Here is a 14,898-nt window from a genome sequence, read left to right as displayed (position 1 = left end):
GCTTGGAAAGAATGATCTCATTGATCTAGAAGAATATTTATATTTGAAAACAGATCATCCCATCACGGCAACCATTTATTTTCTACCAAAGATCCACAAATCCATTGTCAACCCACCAGGCAGACCCATTGTCAGTTCCATTGGTTCCCTATTGGAATCCACATCTCGATTCATTGACATTTTCCTCATGAACTATGTCACAGCTTTACCATCCTACTTAAGGGACACAATGGATTTCCTACAAAAAATTGAGAAATTGGATTGGAAAAATAATTATATCATGGCCTCCATTGATGTCTCTTCTCTGTACACCTCTATTCACCATTCAGATGGAGTAGCAGCAGTGAAACAGTTCCTAGACACCAGACCCATTTGCTTTTTGGAACATTCTGACATGTTAATACAGATGCTCATATATTGCCTAACACACAATGTATTCCTCTTTAGAGGAGACCTGTTCTTGCAAAAACAAGGTACCGCGATGGGGACTTCTTTTGCCCCAACTTACGCTAACCTGTTCATGGCCATATGGGAATCTGAAATTCTGAAGGAAGAGAGAGCAAGGAACATAAGGTTTTGGTCTAGATATATCGATGACCTTTTCATCGTCTGGGAAGGCGACACTGACAGCCTTATGAATTTCCTTGACTCTCTCAACACCAATAAATACAAACTAACCTTCACCTCCACTATAAGTGTCACCAAGATCATATTCTTGGATGTGGAAGTTTACATATCAAATGGAAAGATTTGCACTAGAATGCATAGAAAACCAACTGCTAGTAACAGCATTCTTCAAGCAAACAGTGGACATCCCACAAAACTGAAGTGGAGTATCCCCTACGGGGAAATGCTAAGAGCAAGAAGGAACTGTTCTGAACTTTCAGATTTCACTCTACAACTGGAGGAAATGAGCCAACGTTTTTTACAACGGGGATATCCCCTTGATGTCATAATAACTGCAAGGAACAGAGCTAGTGCCAAAAATAGATATGATCTGCTACAAACCAACTTGGAAAGCCACAGATCCAACAAAGGGGACATTGCATCAACATCTAGGCTCATTGTTGACTTCAACAATCAGAGCAACGATTTCCAAAAAATTGTACGAAAACACTGGGAAATACTGCTGCTTGATGAGACTGTTAACAAAATCTTATCCCCGAGACCCAGGATTACCTATAGAAAAACTGCGTCTCTGGGAGACTTACAAACACACAGTCACTTTGAAACCAAATCCCCAACAAGTACATCTTGGCTGAACACACCGGGGTTCTGGAAGTGCACTAAGTGCAAAGCGTGCGAACATGGAAAAAACACCACCTCATATCGATTACAAAATGGCCATGATGAGAAAATTAAAGACCACATCACCTGTGAATCTAAATTTGCAATTTACATCTTGGAGTGTCCATGCAACAAACTATATGTGGGGAGCACAATCAACAAGCTCAAACTCCGCATTTTGCAACATCTCCGTGCCATCAAAAACAGAGACTTAACATATCCCATGGCAAAACACTTTTTTGAGTTCCACTCCTGCGACTGCAACCAACTAAAATACTTTGGTGTTAAAATCATTAAACAGAAAGAGCGGAGCGGAAATAGAGTTCTGGAGTTACGAAGGGCAGAGTCTAGAATGATCTTATCAATGGGTACCGAAAACCCATTAGGCCATAACCTGGATGCTGAACTGCATGTGCACTTATAATATCATTGGAATATGTACCACAAGTAAGGACATTGACACTTCCAAGAATGAGAACCTCAATTTATCTCTATCTGGTCTAATCTGTACATTTTCAAATTCTCTTCTCCTTTGTGTCTAATTAGGAACTATACATTACTCCTACTCTCATCAATGACATTCATATATTCAGAAATTTCTCCTTGCAATTTGGCTTATCATTAGGAGGGAATTGAGTAGATAAAATAACTTTTTAGTTAAATTCAACTGATGTGTTTACTACCCTTATCAGAGATTTTTGGTATGCATCTCACTAGGACATTAGTCCAGACCACATGCAAAATTGGATCAAATTTAAAATGTTGTGCGATTAAGTTGCTACATGTTGATACTGATATACTCCTTTTTTTGAGAAATTCTATACATTTCTATATTTTGCTTAGCAGGGTTACAATCACCATTAACTGTTGATAGCTCTCAACTGATTACGCTTTTCATTCCCTCAAATTCATTATTGGTACTTTACCTTGAATTTTGGAATTACCTTCGAATCCAAATTGCAACTTTGTAATCATTATTATTAATTTTTCACGTTATTTTCGCCTTACATTATGGATGAATGGGCGTTGTAAACTGATTTCAATCATTTTTTAATTTTTTACTTTAAGAGATGAATTGTAGACCGTCTCTTGTGTGTGCCACACCTCGTTTTCTGTGAAATAAATACTACATCGTGAGTCTTCTGTGGTGCTGTGATCCTTACCGCGACGAACCTTGTGAATCGAGGGAGAAGCGAGAGGAGTTTTTGTGATATATATGAATATGAATATCAAGCGCATCCTTCCACTTCCCAACGGGCGAGGAGGAAAAGCACACGGACACCAGACGTGCTTCACAGAGATTTATTCAGAAGTTAGTAACGGCGTGGCATGTCATTACGCGTTTCGGCCACCAGGTGGCCTTGATCACAGACCAGCACTGACCCTGAAAAGTAATTCTAAGCGTACTTACTAGTAACTTGTATTTCTTTCCATAAGAATCCATTGTGTGGTTTTCAGCAGAAAAGATTACAAGTGTCCATTTTTGAAACGTACAAATATTCCTCTAAAATCAGCCCAACTACGAATTACGATTTACTCACCTGTTATCAGGAGAGAACCCAGGGCTGCATCTTTTAGACCAGCCCTGACCCTGAAAAGTATGTTTTTTTTAGTGAATTTCTAAGGTTTTTTAAATGCCAATTCCTAACTATAAGGCCCCTGAAACCGTTGGTTTTTTCAGTGAATATATATATATATATATATATATATATATATATATATATATATATTCAAGGTACATACATGTGGATTTAAGAATTTTAAATTGATATTAAAGCTTTATAGCCCCCTGCTGAGGGCTATAGACCCACCAGAACTAGTAACACCTGTCTCAGTATTCACCCTCCTTGTTTTCGGCCAACGCAGAATAATGTACTAATGATTAATATAGTGAAAGCTGCCCTTTGGTGTCCTCAAACTATATTCTGCTAATTGCTAACGTGTACAACTAAATCAACTAACAATCCAATAAAAGTGTCTGGGCTTTCACAATCATGCATGATGCCATAGTATTCCTTTCTGCCATACAGTTGACTAACACGGAAAGGTTGCAGAAGCGCTAGTCTATCTCTGTAACCTGTTAATCAAATCACTATCTAATTAAATTATGTACAACTGAGCAAGGATTGCTGCTAATGCAGACTTTTAGCAAATGCTGCTCTTCTATTGTATTCTTAAAACGATATTATGTGCTGACCTCTGCAACTACAACAGTGATATTAATATTAATATTCATAACTAACCACTACTTTATAAAAGCATTTTGCTTTCTCTAACAATAACAATAATGTGTTGTTTTGCTAGACAGAACAATAAAAAATGTATTTAATACAGTTCATTGCTACCGTGGTCCAGATTTAAAACAAGCATTTGCAATGCAATTGCGAGATTTTGAGCTATTGGCATTGTAAATGACAATGCCTTTTACTTGTGTTTAAAAAACCTGCAATAATAAAAGGCATTGTCATTTACAATGTTAATAGCTCAAAATCACAGTAAAAACACTTGATACTTTTGTGTTTTTATGATCGCGTGCAACGTTGACGCAAGAAAAGGGCTAAACCCCATTAGGTACTGCAACATGTAATGTCTCTACGAAGCATAAAAGGAATTTTGATGTGAATGTATGTGGAAATAGTGTTTGTATGCCTTTCGTTTACATAAAAAAGATAAAGTAAATCTACACTTTACCTGTAAGGTATACATTTGCTGGTTGCTTGAAAAGAACACATCATACTTATATTATATTAATTTAACTTAACTTGTGTTTGTTTTAGAATAAGATTTACATTTTCGCCTACTAACTATGGTTTAGTATAAAAACCTGATGCATGTTTGTGGGGTACACCAGATTTTACATTGTCTACTCTATTGGATATATTTGAACACTCTGCTGTTTAGCAAGCAGATTTGAAATGATATATGCATAGTCCGGGAAACAAATTGAAAACTACTGTAAATCTAGGAGATGCATTTGAAGTATATGTAGTTTAAGAAAACTATTGATCTGTAATTTAGAAAATCTGTAAGGATTGTATTTGCAGATCTGTAATTTAGAAAATCTGTAAGGATTGTATTTGCAATGTACAATGTGTAGCGCCTGTGCAGAGTCTAAAACGTATTCAAAGACCAGTGGTGTAGAATGAATTCTGGAATCTATGATCTTTAGAAAATCCTTTGAATTCTGCTTTTCGTCTAAAAAAATCAGCAAAAGTTCAGAAGTAGTCCAAAAATGTGTTTGAAATGTAGGAGTGATTGATGTAATGGAAAATGATGTGCCCTGGTGCATCTGCCCAACAGCCAGCACTAGCTTAGGCCTCTTCATTCACAGGGCACATCACACGAAGACTGCCCACCCTTTTACTACCTGTAACATGTGAACACTAGGAGGGCTGAGTGGAATGATATACATGTGTGTTACTGCAAAGTGCGCCTTTTTTGGGCCTCTTCCGTTTCACTAAATGCGTCAGTTTAAAACCTCTAAAATGTATAGGTCAAAACTGCTCTTTCACCAAAATTATATCAAAAGAATTCTTGGTTATGTGAGCGTAACATGTGGAATTGCAAAACGTGCGCCATGTCTGATCCACTGATTACTAAAACAAAGGTCTTTACTGCGTCACTTTCCCAGCATTACCATAAAGTCGACTTGTTTCCGATGTGCAAACAAACCTAGCCCTTTTCTCCGAAGTAAGTTTGCGGCATTTAAAATAACAGCAGCTTTGTCCTCTTTCCTCCACTCTCATGCCCGCAAAAGACACCACATGTGTTACAGAATTTTCGTACAAGGTGGTGTGATCAAGTACTTTTTAAAAGTCAGCCTTCCTCTGATTTAAATAGCTGCATTCCTGCTTTAAACACCATCGGCGGGTTTCAGTGCAATGAGTTTGGTCGCCCCACGCACCTCCCACCCGACCATTCATGCCGGAGCAGCAGCAACAGTCGTCAAAGAGCTTGAGCGTGCCAGCTGTTCAAAGCACTGCTCATGGTCTCAGGCAGCTTACATGTCGACATTTTCCACTCCTGCCTGCACAGTTTATATGTTTGTCAGGCCTGCTGAACCTGCCGGTGCTACCTCGCCACTCCCCCCTCTCTGCTGCACTCTTGTGCGCAGTCAGTGACTTGTAGCGAGTTTCTGGGGGCAGATGTTATGTAGAGTAGCGCCAGTGTGCCGGGTGGCCGCTAAGGCTGCTTTGAGGGCCACCTCGGGTTTAGCTGTGAGGGTGGGGGTGCAGTGGGTGTTAGAGCTTTATGAGTCAGTTGATAATAGCTCGAGCCCTCCACTGGAGGCGCTCTCCAGTGGTAATGGCACATTGTGTTCAATACTCGCTGAGACAAAGAGCCTTCTCACTGTTACTCGCCACACCCTTGGTGTGTGGAGCTGGCGGCACAGACGAGATGGTCCGGGTGCTTCCTCGCACACTCCCAGTTACCCATGCCACTGTTTGGGAACAGTCAAGGACAGTGCGTGATTTGGAGGAAGAAAGACGATGGCGCTTTTTGACTATGACTACTGACTTCCATTATGCAAGAAGTGTGTGCTTGTTTTTTGGGGGCGGGTTTGAAAAGCAATATATATATATATATTTTGCGTATGATAAACATCTCCAAAACAGGGAACGAGCGTTCCTCTGGCAGGTATACAATGCATATCTGTCCGTATAGACAATAAGTGACTTAAGAGAGATTGGCAACAAAGTGCTACAAGGTGTTTACTTATTAGAAAAGCGCACAACTGAAAATCTATTAGCAGTGCACAGATAGGTCTAAAAGGTCGAATATCCTTAGAAAAGCAGAATATATCAAGTTAAGCCTAACTGTTTGAAAAAGTCACAATTTAGACGTGGCACGCTTGGGCAAACCGAGCTCGCTGTGAAAGTTCTACACTTTCCTGCATTGTACCAGAACTTTGTGCTGATGAGACAATAGTTTTTAAACATTCTTGTCCCCTTCGCCCTCACAACAATATCATTTCTGAACTTGGGGACGAGTCACTTGGCATGTATAACGTTATGATTTATTAAATAAATGAAAACCCAGCGCTGCAAGCGCGGGGTCCTGTTAGTGGGAGCAGCTCGGTGGAGCGAGATTAGCTGCAGGCACTGACCGGAAGACCAGGTGCTGCAGGACACGGAGAGCTCCTGCGCCTCGCCCGGCTTAAAAAAACAAGCATCGATCGCTTAGCTTTATGGGGCCATGTGTTTCTAATTAGCGTGAATTAAAAAACATATGGCCTCATAAAGATAAGAAAGTGCTTTGCGACAGCAGCAAAGCAGGCGACCCAGTCGGATCGGGGTCGAAAGGGCATCCACAAAAAAACCTCATTTCCAATGGCAGGCCACCGTTTAGCATAAAGGGTGACACCAGCCAATGGAAATGAGGGGCGGGGCTTAACGCCCTTTTCTGAAACCCCTCTCTCACAAAATTTCTCGCCAGAGAGCAGCACATGCGCTGCAACGCAGGCGAGACCTAAAAAGAGACTGGGCAGGTGAGATCACGTTAATATGGTACTGAAATAATGTTGCTGTATGCCTATAAAAGGCGATGCAGACTTTATAACAGCATACATGGCTCATTCGTCAATTTAGAGCTTGCTGCCCTTACAGCATTCGGAGACTCTGAAGTGTCTGTGATTCAGCCTATCTGTGAAACATTATTTTAAAAGTAAGCTGAGGGCCCATCAAGCATCTGCCTAGAAGTGACCAATTCTAGCTGTGACTGTTGTGTGGGTTCAGGGCGCTACATCACAAAATATTAACATAGTTCTTGCTCTAAACATCTTTTACAACATATTAGGAAAACAGGATTCTGGAGGTGGTAATGTGTGACAACATTTGTTCACATTTGTAGTGTGGCCTTTTATTGTGCTAGCAAAGGTTTCTGTTGTTTTTTTATTCTGCATTATTGCAATGTGCTTTTGTTTTGTTGTTTTGCTGTACTCCAGATTTGATGTTGTGTTCTATTTTGACTCGTTTGTTGTGATGTGCCTGGTTATGTTTTAATTGTGGTGTTATGTAGCTCTGTGCATGTAACTGTGTATTGTTTAGTTGTTTGCTTTACATATATCAACAACGCAGCACATGCCTTGACAGTTCCTATGACAAGCAACTACTCACCACTTTCCAAGGTGGTAAAATAGTGCTGTTCTAGCTCTTCTACCACTTTAGACACAAGGCAACCTAAAACTGTGGCTGCCTCCAGAGCTCACTTTAATTTGATATGGGCTCGGATCTTAAAACCCTGAATCTCATTTCAAGAATTATCTGATTATACATTAGAATATCATTGCCAAAACCATTGAATGACATAAATACTATTTCCTAAATATTGTTTTAACTTCACCATTGCCAGTCCCAAGTCCTGCTGCGAAAGGAGTGGGGTTATGCGTGGGGCTAACTACCCCACCTTGTTAGAATCCTAGCTACAGAAACATCAACCAAAAGATCAAAAGACATCCCGGCCTTGGGGAGAGATGAATCTCCTTCACAGAGAGCTATGCCACCTTGTGGTGTAAACAAGAGATCCCTGGAAGCCACAAAGCTGATCCACTTCAGCAGCAGTTTATTTATGGAGGTGTCAGGGCATTGCCATTATATTAAATGATTACTTTTCCTAGCTGATTCCATTGCTTATTAGCCACAGCAGTGTGCCCCATGGCTCGTGCAAAGATTTCCGTTTTGTAGAGTCAGGTGAGGGAAAGCGAAGTCAAATGTGGGTGGGTGGAGCTTGAATGGTAGTTGAGTTGGTATATGCATAGCACTGAGCCTTCTTGGGGTGAAGGGCGCATGTCAGGTTGGACGGGCGCTTTGCTCTGACCAGCCCGACATGCGCACTCGCACCCTCACATACATGCAATGCTAGGAGCCCAGGGGACTACACCCACAGCACCCAAGTCTCCAAAGAGGCATTGGCATCCAAGCCAATCTTCGTGCTGCTCTCATGCAGTTTACAACAAGGGAGCTTCATCTAGATTGGCTCAGGAGTCGCGGATGGGACTGGAGGGCCAAGCTAGTGAACTTTGATCTCCCATTCACGCTTGGAGGCAAAGTAGTCTCTTCTCTGTGACTGTGACAGACCGGATGGGGAGTGTGCCTTCTACCTGTTCTTTTTTGTTTAAAAAAGTGCCTCCCCGGTGCCTAAGTCTGTGTTTCTTCTTCCCGGACCAATGTTTTACCATAGCAGCATAGGCCTTTTGTTTTGGCCCTGCTTAAAAAAACTGACCCGCAATGTTGCCTCCCAGAGACTCTCCTCTAAGCCCGCTCTCAAGAGGTACACTAATGGTTGAGTGGCATTATCTCTATTGCTATGTGACGCCGAAACCTGTAACATTAGTGCAACCATTTTTGCCACATCATTGCCCACCATCAATCAATCAATCAGGGGGTTTGTATAGCGCGGGCTACTCACCCGGAACGGGTCTCGAGGCGCTGAGGGAGAGGGGATTTGCGGGGCTTCTGCAGATCCTACAGGTTCACTGCGTACCATCGAAGAGCCAGGTCTTGAGGTCGTTTCGGAACTTGGGCAGCGATGTAGTGTGTCGGAGGTGGAGAGGGGGGAGTTCCATGCCTTGGCCGCGAGGAGGGAGAAGGAGCGCCCCGCTGTTCTGCTTCTCTTTATCTGAGGTACAGTTGCAAGGGAGAGCTGGGCTGAGCGGCGAGAGCGCTGGGCTGCGTGGAACACAAGGCGGTGGTTCAGGTTGGTGAGTCTGGCATTGTGTAGGGTCTTGTGTGCGTGGGTGAGAAGCTTGAAGGTGATTCTCTTCTCAACGGGTAGCCAATGTAGGTCCGTAGGTGTTGACTCATGAGGCAGTGCGTGGTAGGTTGAGGACTAGTCTGGCGGCAGCATTCTGGACATTATGGAGTTTACAGGTGAGGTTCTTGTTGATCCCGGCGAAGAGTACGTTGCCGTAGTCCAGTCTGCTGCTGATGAGGGCATGAGTGACTGTTTTCCTGTGTTTGGGGGCATCCACTTGAAAGTCATGCGGAGTAGGCGGAGGGTTTGGTAGCAGGAGGAGGTGATGGCGTTGATCTGGCGGTCCATTTTGAGTTCGGAGTCCAGAATAATCCTGAGGTTGAGTGCATGGTCCGTGGGGGCGGGGGAGTCCCCGAGGGCGGGGGGCCACCAAGTGTCGTTCCAGGTATCGGGGTGTGGGCCCATGCTGAGTATCTCTGTTTTGTCCACGTTGAGTGGAAGGCAGCTGCTCTTCATCCATCTGGCGACGGCTTCCATTCCGTCTTGAAAGTTGAGTTTGGCGGTGTTGGGTTGGTTGGATAGGTGATGTTGAGTCCGTGTGCTCTGACGATGGCTGCCAGCGGGGCCATGTAGATGTTGAACAAGGTCGGGCTAATGGAGGATCCCTGTGGGACTCCGCAGATGGTTGGAGTTGGTTCTGAGAGGAATGGAGGAAATCTGACTTGTTGCATTCTGCCGGAGAGATAGAGAGCATCAAGTGGAGGGCCTTGTTCTGGATTTCCGCGTCGTGGAGTCTGCAGGCTAGGGTGCAGTGTGAGACAGTGTCGAAGGCTGCTGAGAAGTCGAGGAGGATGAGGGCCACAGTCTCTCCTCTATCGAGGAGGGCGCGAATGTCGTCTGTTGCTACGAGGAGTGTGGTTTCGGTGCTTTGGTTCTTCCTGAAGCCTGATTAGGCGAGGTCGAGGATGTTGTTCTCTTCGATGAAGGCAGCGAGTTGGCTATTGACGGCTTTTTCCATGACTTTGGCCGGATAAGGGAGTTGGAATTTCGGTCTGAAATTCTTGAGGTCGGTGGGGTTCGCTGAAGGTTTTTTCAGGAGAGGGTTGATCTCGGCGTGCTTCCAGTCGTTGGGAAGGAGGCGTCTCAAAGGAGAGGTTGATGATGCATTGAAGTTTGGGGGCGATGATGTCTGCGACTTTGCGGTAGATGTGGTGGGGGCAGGGGTCCGAGGGGCCCCGGAGTGGGTGGCCTTCATTATTCTCAGAGTGTCTTCGATGCTAAACGTGGTCCAGCTGTTAAGTGTTGGTTGTGTGCTGCTGGGAGCAGTGAGAGCGGGTTCCTCGTGGGGGTTGTTGACATCGAAGTTGTCATAGATGGTCTTGATTTTGTGATGTAAGAAAGCGCTGAGTCTGTCACAGAGGTCCTGGGAGGGAGTGATGTCTGTGGACTCTCTGTTGGGTTGGGGGAACTCTCTGATGATGCTGAAGAGTTCCTTGCTGTTGTGAGCGTTGGTGGAGATTCTGTTCTGGAGTGCTTCCTGTAGGGGAGTAGGATCTGCTTCACATGGGTACCCCCACTTTTTGCTGGTGTTTCACTGTTTTTGGACCTTAGTCTGGCTGTGTCCCTGCTAATCAGGACCACAGCCTAGCTGCGTCCTCTCTAAAATGGTTTGCATGTACATTAGGTACATATCTAATTGTATTCTGGAGTGCCTTATAAGCCCCTAGTATATGGTATATTATGTACCTAGGGCATAGGTACCTCAGAGGCCTACCAGGGGCTGAAGCATGTATTATGCCACCCCTGGGAAGCACTCCAAAATCGCACCACAGGTCTGCTACTGCAGCCTGGGTAAGGGTGTGCTTGCACCCCTTACAGTGGTATAGCTACCTATATCCACACATATATACAGACACATATAGAAACATATAAACCTATATGCCACTCCTATGGCAGAGAGCGTGGTTTTATGTGAGAGGGTGCCCAAGCATGAGCTGAGCCCCTCTGCAGCTTTCGGAAATATTTCCTTATGGCTGTTCTGTGATACATAACACAATATAAATAAGTCAGTGCACAGCATCGAAATTAAACTTATGACAAATCTTTTTTCTACAAATTTCTCAATTCTAAAAGGAAATTATTAAGGTTGTGCGTGCAACCGGAAAAGGCAGCCAACCTCTGACACAATCAGAAACACAGATGCAAACGCATCTGAATACCGGATGCACAGCTTCAAAAGTTCAAGAAAACACTTTTCAAATTATTCTTCAATTACCTCAATCACTCATTCGCTTTACAAATTACATCTTCACAATGCATCAATTTAAATCAAACAAAATGCTCTTTTAATTGTTGAGTAATCAAATTCTTGAAAAATGTACAAAGAACAATACATATGTTTCAAAAAACATTATTCATCGAGTCTGAAAAAGGTACTCAATGTATTCATTATTAACAATCCATATTGCAAGAATAATAAATTTCACAAACGAGGTTAAATTTGTGGTATATGCCCAATGCATTTCGGGATTACTCAAAAATCCCTTCTTCAGGGGCCTGTATCAACAAAATTAGAACAAACACAAGGATACTCAATTTGCTTAATCTTTCAATGTAAGGCTCAATAAACACAAAATACATGCAAACCCAGAGTGGATAAACCCTGTATGCATACTAAACGCCAATATTATCGGTCAGAAACCTGAACAGTCCCTTGAGAAAGCCCACACCAGTGACGAAAAAATGGAAAAATAGAATGAAATGAACATTAACAAAAAATAAACTGAGATGAAATAACTACATGTTAAAAGAACCCGTGGATAAACGTTCTAGTGGATATAAACTGACAGTGACAATTACGAAGTCCTGTGGTAGTTCTTAAAATGACCCTTACTTGACAACACCATCGCCTGTTGACTACATAAATCTTTTTGCCTGTCCAAATCCACCACTGTTGTACCCATTCATGGAAAATTCTTGAACGAACAGCAGATGCACTCCTTATGCTAAAATAAAAAAGTGAAAGTAATCTTGTGTCAAGATCTACCCATTGAATGCGTAATGCTTTAATGCTTACACCGTGTCTGTGAGAAACTCGTGTAATAAACGCACCTTCAAGTCAAACGATGTCCCAAATGAAAACCTTTTACTCAGAACCTGTTTGATTTTGCAAAGAGCCGGTCAAGAGCCGTGGTCAGACAATGATAACCTGTTCCAGCACCTGCGAATACAACGTGCACTGTCAATGACTCGTTATTAAATCTAAACACCGAAATGCTCTCCTCTAATGAAAGAAATAAGTAGCTTCCTAAATGACCTCACCTCTCTCAGAACTTGTAGCTTGTATATGACTCTTCTCTGAATCTGGACGCAGTCACAATCCCGCTCGATACTCTTGCGGTTTAAATCAGCGTCCCTCTCGCGCGTCTGACGTAAACTTGATTCATTGTCAAGCAACATAAAAAGTGGACTGACCAATTGCCTTACTAGCGAAGCTAACACTGAAAACGGACTGAATGCAGCGATACACGTATCCTAATAATAAGAATCAATGCAACAACCCTATTTTGTTACTCGACATCGTGTCACCATAAATTATGATCACCTCAATTTTAATTATACTCCGTCCAATGAAGACGTGAAGAAATGAAATATTCACTGCCCTTAAAGTCTCTGTATTTGTGCATGTAATATCTTTATTGCATGATCCTGTCCCCAACACTCCTAATCTCGTTATCAGATATGAATCCCCAGGAACTTGATTCATTGTCGAACAACATAGAAAGTGGAATGTCCAATTGCTGTACTAGCGAAGCTGACACTAAAAACGGACTGAATGTCGCGGTGTTAGCTTCGCTAGTACGGCAATTGGTCAGTCCACTTTTTATGTTGCTTGACAATGAATCAAGTTTACGTCAGACGCGCGAGAGGGACGCTGATTTAAACCGCAAGAGTATCGAGCGGGATTGTGACTGCGTCCAGATTCAGAGAAGTGTCATATACAAGCTACAAGTTCTGAGAGAGGTGAGGTCATTTAGGAAGCTACTTATTTCTTTCATTAGAGGAGAGCATTTCGGTGTTTAGATTTAATAACGAGTCATTGACAGTGCACGTTGTATTCGCAGGTGCTGGAACAGGTTATCATTGTCTGACCACGGCTCTTGACCGGCTCTTTGCAAAATCAAACAGGTTCTGAGTAAAAGGTTTTCATTTGGGACATCATTTGACTTGAAGGTGCGTTTATTACACAAGTTTCTCACAGACACGGTGTCAGCATTAAAGCATTACGCATTCAATGGGTAGATCTTGACACAAGATTACTTTCGCTTTTTTATTTTAGCATAAGGAGTGCATCTGCTGTTCGTTCAAGAATTTTCCATGAATGGGTACAACAGTTGTGGATTTGGACAGGCAAAAAGATTTATGTAGTCAACAGGCGATGGTGTTGTCAAGTAAGGGTCATTTTAAGAACTAAAAATAAACAAAGCAGGGGGTATCCTTAAATGAGAGAAGGTAAAGACCTTCTGTCTGTTAGAGAGTTCTCAGAGAAGTAAAAAGAGAAATTATTTCTTTTTTATGAAACCCCTCACTCACCAACCTGGTTGGTGACATGCTTCATCATCGGGGTCCAGCCGAGCAGTCGAATACCACTCGGGTGTGCTTCCACGCCTGATTACAGCGGAGCATTTTTGTTATTATATCAGTACGTGTAAGTGACGTGTGTGAGTGAGTGAAATAAAGTTAAAAGTAATCCTACTGTACTCCCTAACAAATTTAATATGGAGCAGCAGGGTCACGATTAAAAAAGTGGTGAAGTGTAATACTAATGTAGGTTTAATTTGACCTAAAGTATTATCCAAATATTGACGGTCTACATGTTTCAACCTTTGAGTGTAATCACAGGTTTTCGTCAGGACCTATCGACACACCGGGCGGTCTACACGCACTAAGGTGCATCCAACCCTGGAGCGTCTGTGTGCCACCTACATATACTTGCGAAGGTGGTAAAAAGGGTTCAAGGAGTCCTCTGTGTACAGATGAACTCGCGATTCTTACTCGAATCGTGTCATGGGCTCATAAGGGAGACAGACGGTGCTGCATTACTCAGCTCACCGACTGCCTGCCACAAACCTGCGGTGCTTCCCCCAGGCGCCCGGATGTTGTCATTTTAAGAACTACCACAGGACTTTGTGATTGTCACTGTCAGTTTATATCCACTAGAACGTTTATCCACGGGTTCTTTTAACATGTAGTTATTTCATCTCAGTTTATTTTTTGTTAATGTTCATTTCATTCTATTTTTCCATTTTTTCGTCACTGGTGTGGGCTTTCTCAAGGGACTGTTCAGGTTTCTGACCGATAATATTGGCGTTTAGTATGCATACAGGGTTTATCCACTCCGGGTTTGCATGTATTTTGTGTTTATTGAGCCTTACATTGAAAGATTAAGCACATTGAGTATCCTTGTGTTTGTTCTTATTTTGTTGATGCAGGCCCCTGAAGAAGGGATTTTTGAGTAATCCCGAAATGCATTGGGCATATACCACAACATTAACCTCGTTTGTGAAATTTATTATTCTTGCAATATGGATTGTTAATAATGAATACATTGAGTACCTTTTTCAGACTCGATGATTAATGTTTTTTGAAACATAAGTATTGTTCTTTGTAAATTTTTCAAGAATTTGATTACTCAACAATTAAAAGAGCATTTTGTTTGATTTAAATTGATGCATTGTGAAGATGTAATTTGTAAAGCGAATGAGTGATTGAGGTAATGAAGAATAATTTGAAAAGTGTTTTCTTGAACTTTTGAAGCTGTGCATCCGGTATTCAGATGCGTTTGCATCTGTGTTTCTGATTGTTCTGTGATACAGCCATACCATATACTCTTAAGTGCATTATAACCTCGCAGTAAAT

General features: G+C 42.4%; 1 long non-coding RNA gene across 1 annotated transcript; it reads right to left on the bottom strand.

The window, feature by feature from the left end:
• Nucleotides 1-11,426: 11,426 nt before the first annotated feature.
• On the bottom strand, nt 11,427-12,366 carry LOC146785381 (uncharacterized). The gene is made up of 4 exons (XR_014970357.1): nt 12,301-12,366; nt 12,091-12,199; nt 11,873-11,984; nt 11,427-11,535 (listed from the first exon to the last, which is right to left on the bottom strand). It is a non-coding gene; the product is annotated as an uncharacterized LOC146785381 (long non-coding RNA).
• Nucleotides 12,367-14,898: the final 2,532 nt, after the last annotated feature.

The sequence above is a fragment of the Triturus cristatus genome, chromosome 11 (genome assembly GCF_964204655.1).
Source record: "Triturus cristatus chromosome 11, aTriCri1.1, whole genome shotgun sequence".
Lineage (NCBI taxonomy): Eukaryota > Metazoa > Chordata > Amphibia > Caudata > Salamandridae > Triturus > Triturus cristatus.
Note: the sequence above shows the minus strand (reverse complement) of the source record. Positions and strands in the feature narration are given on the sequence as shown.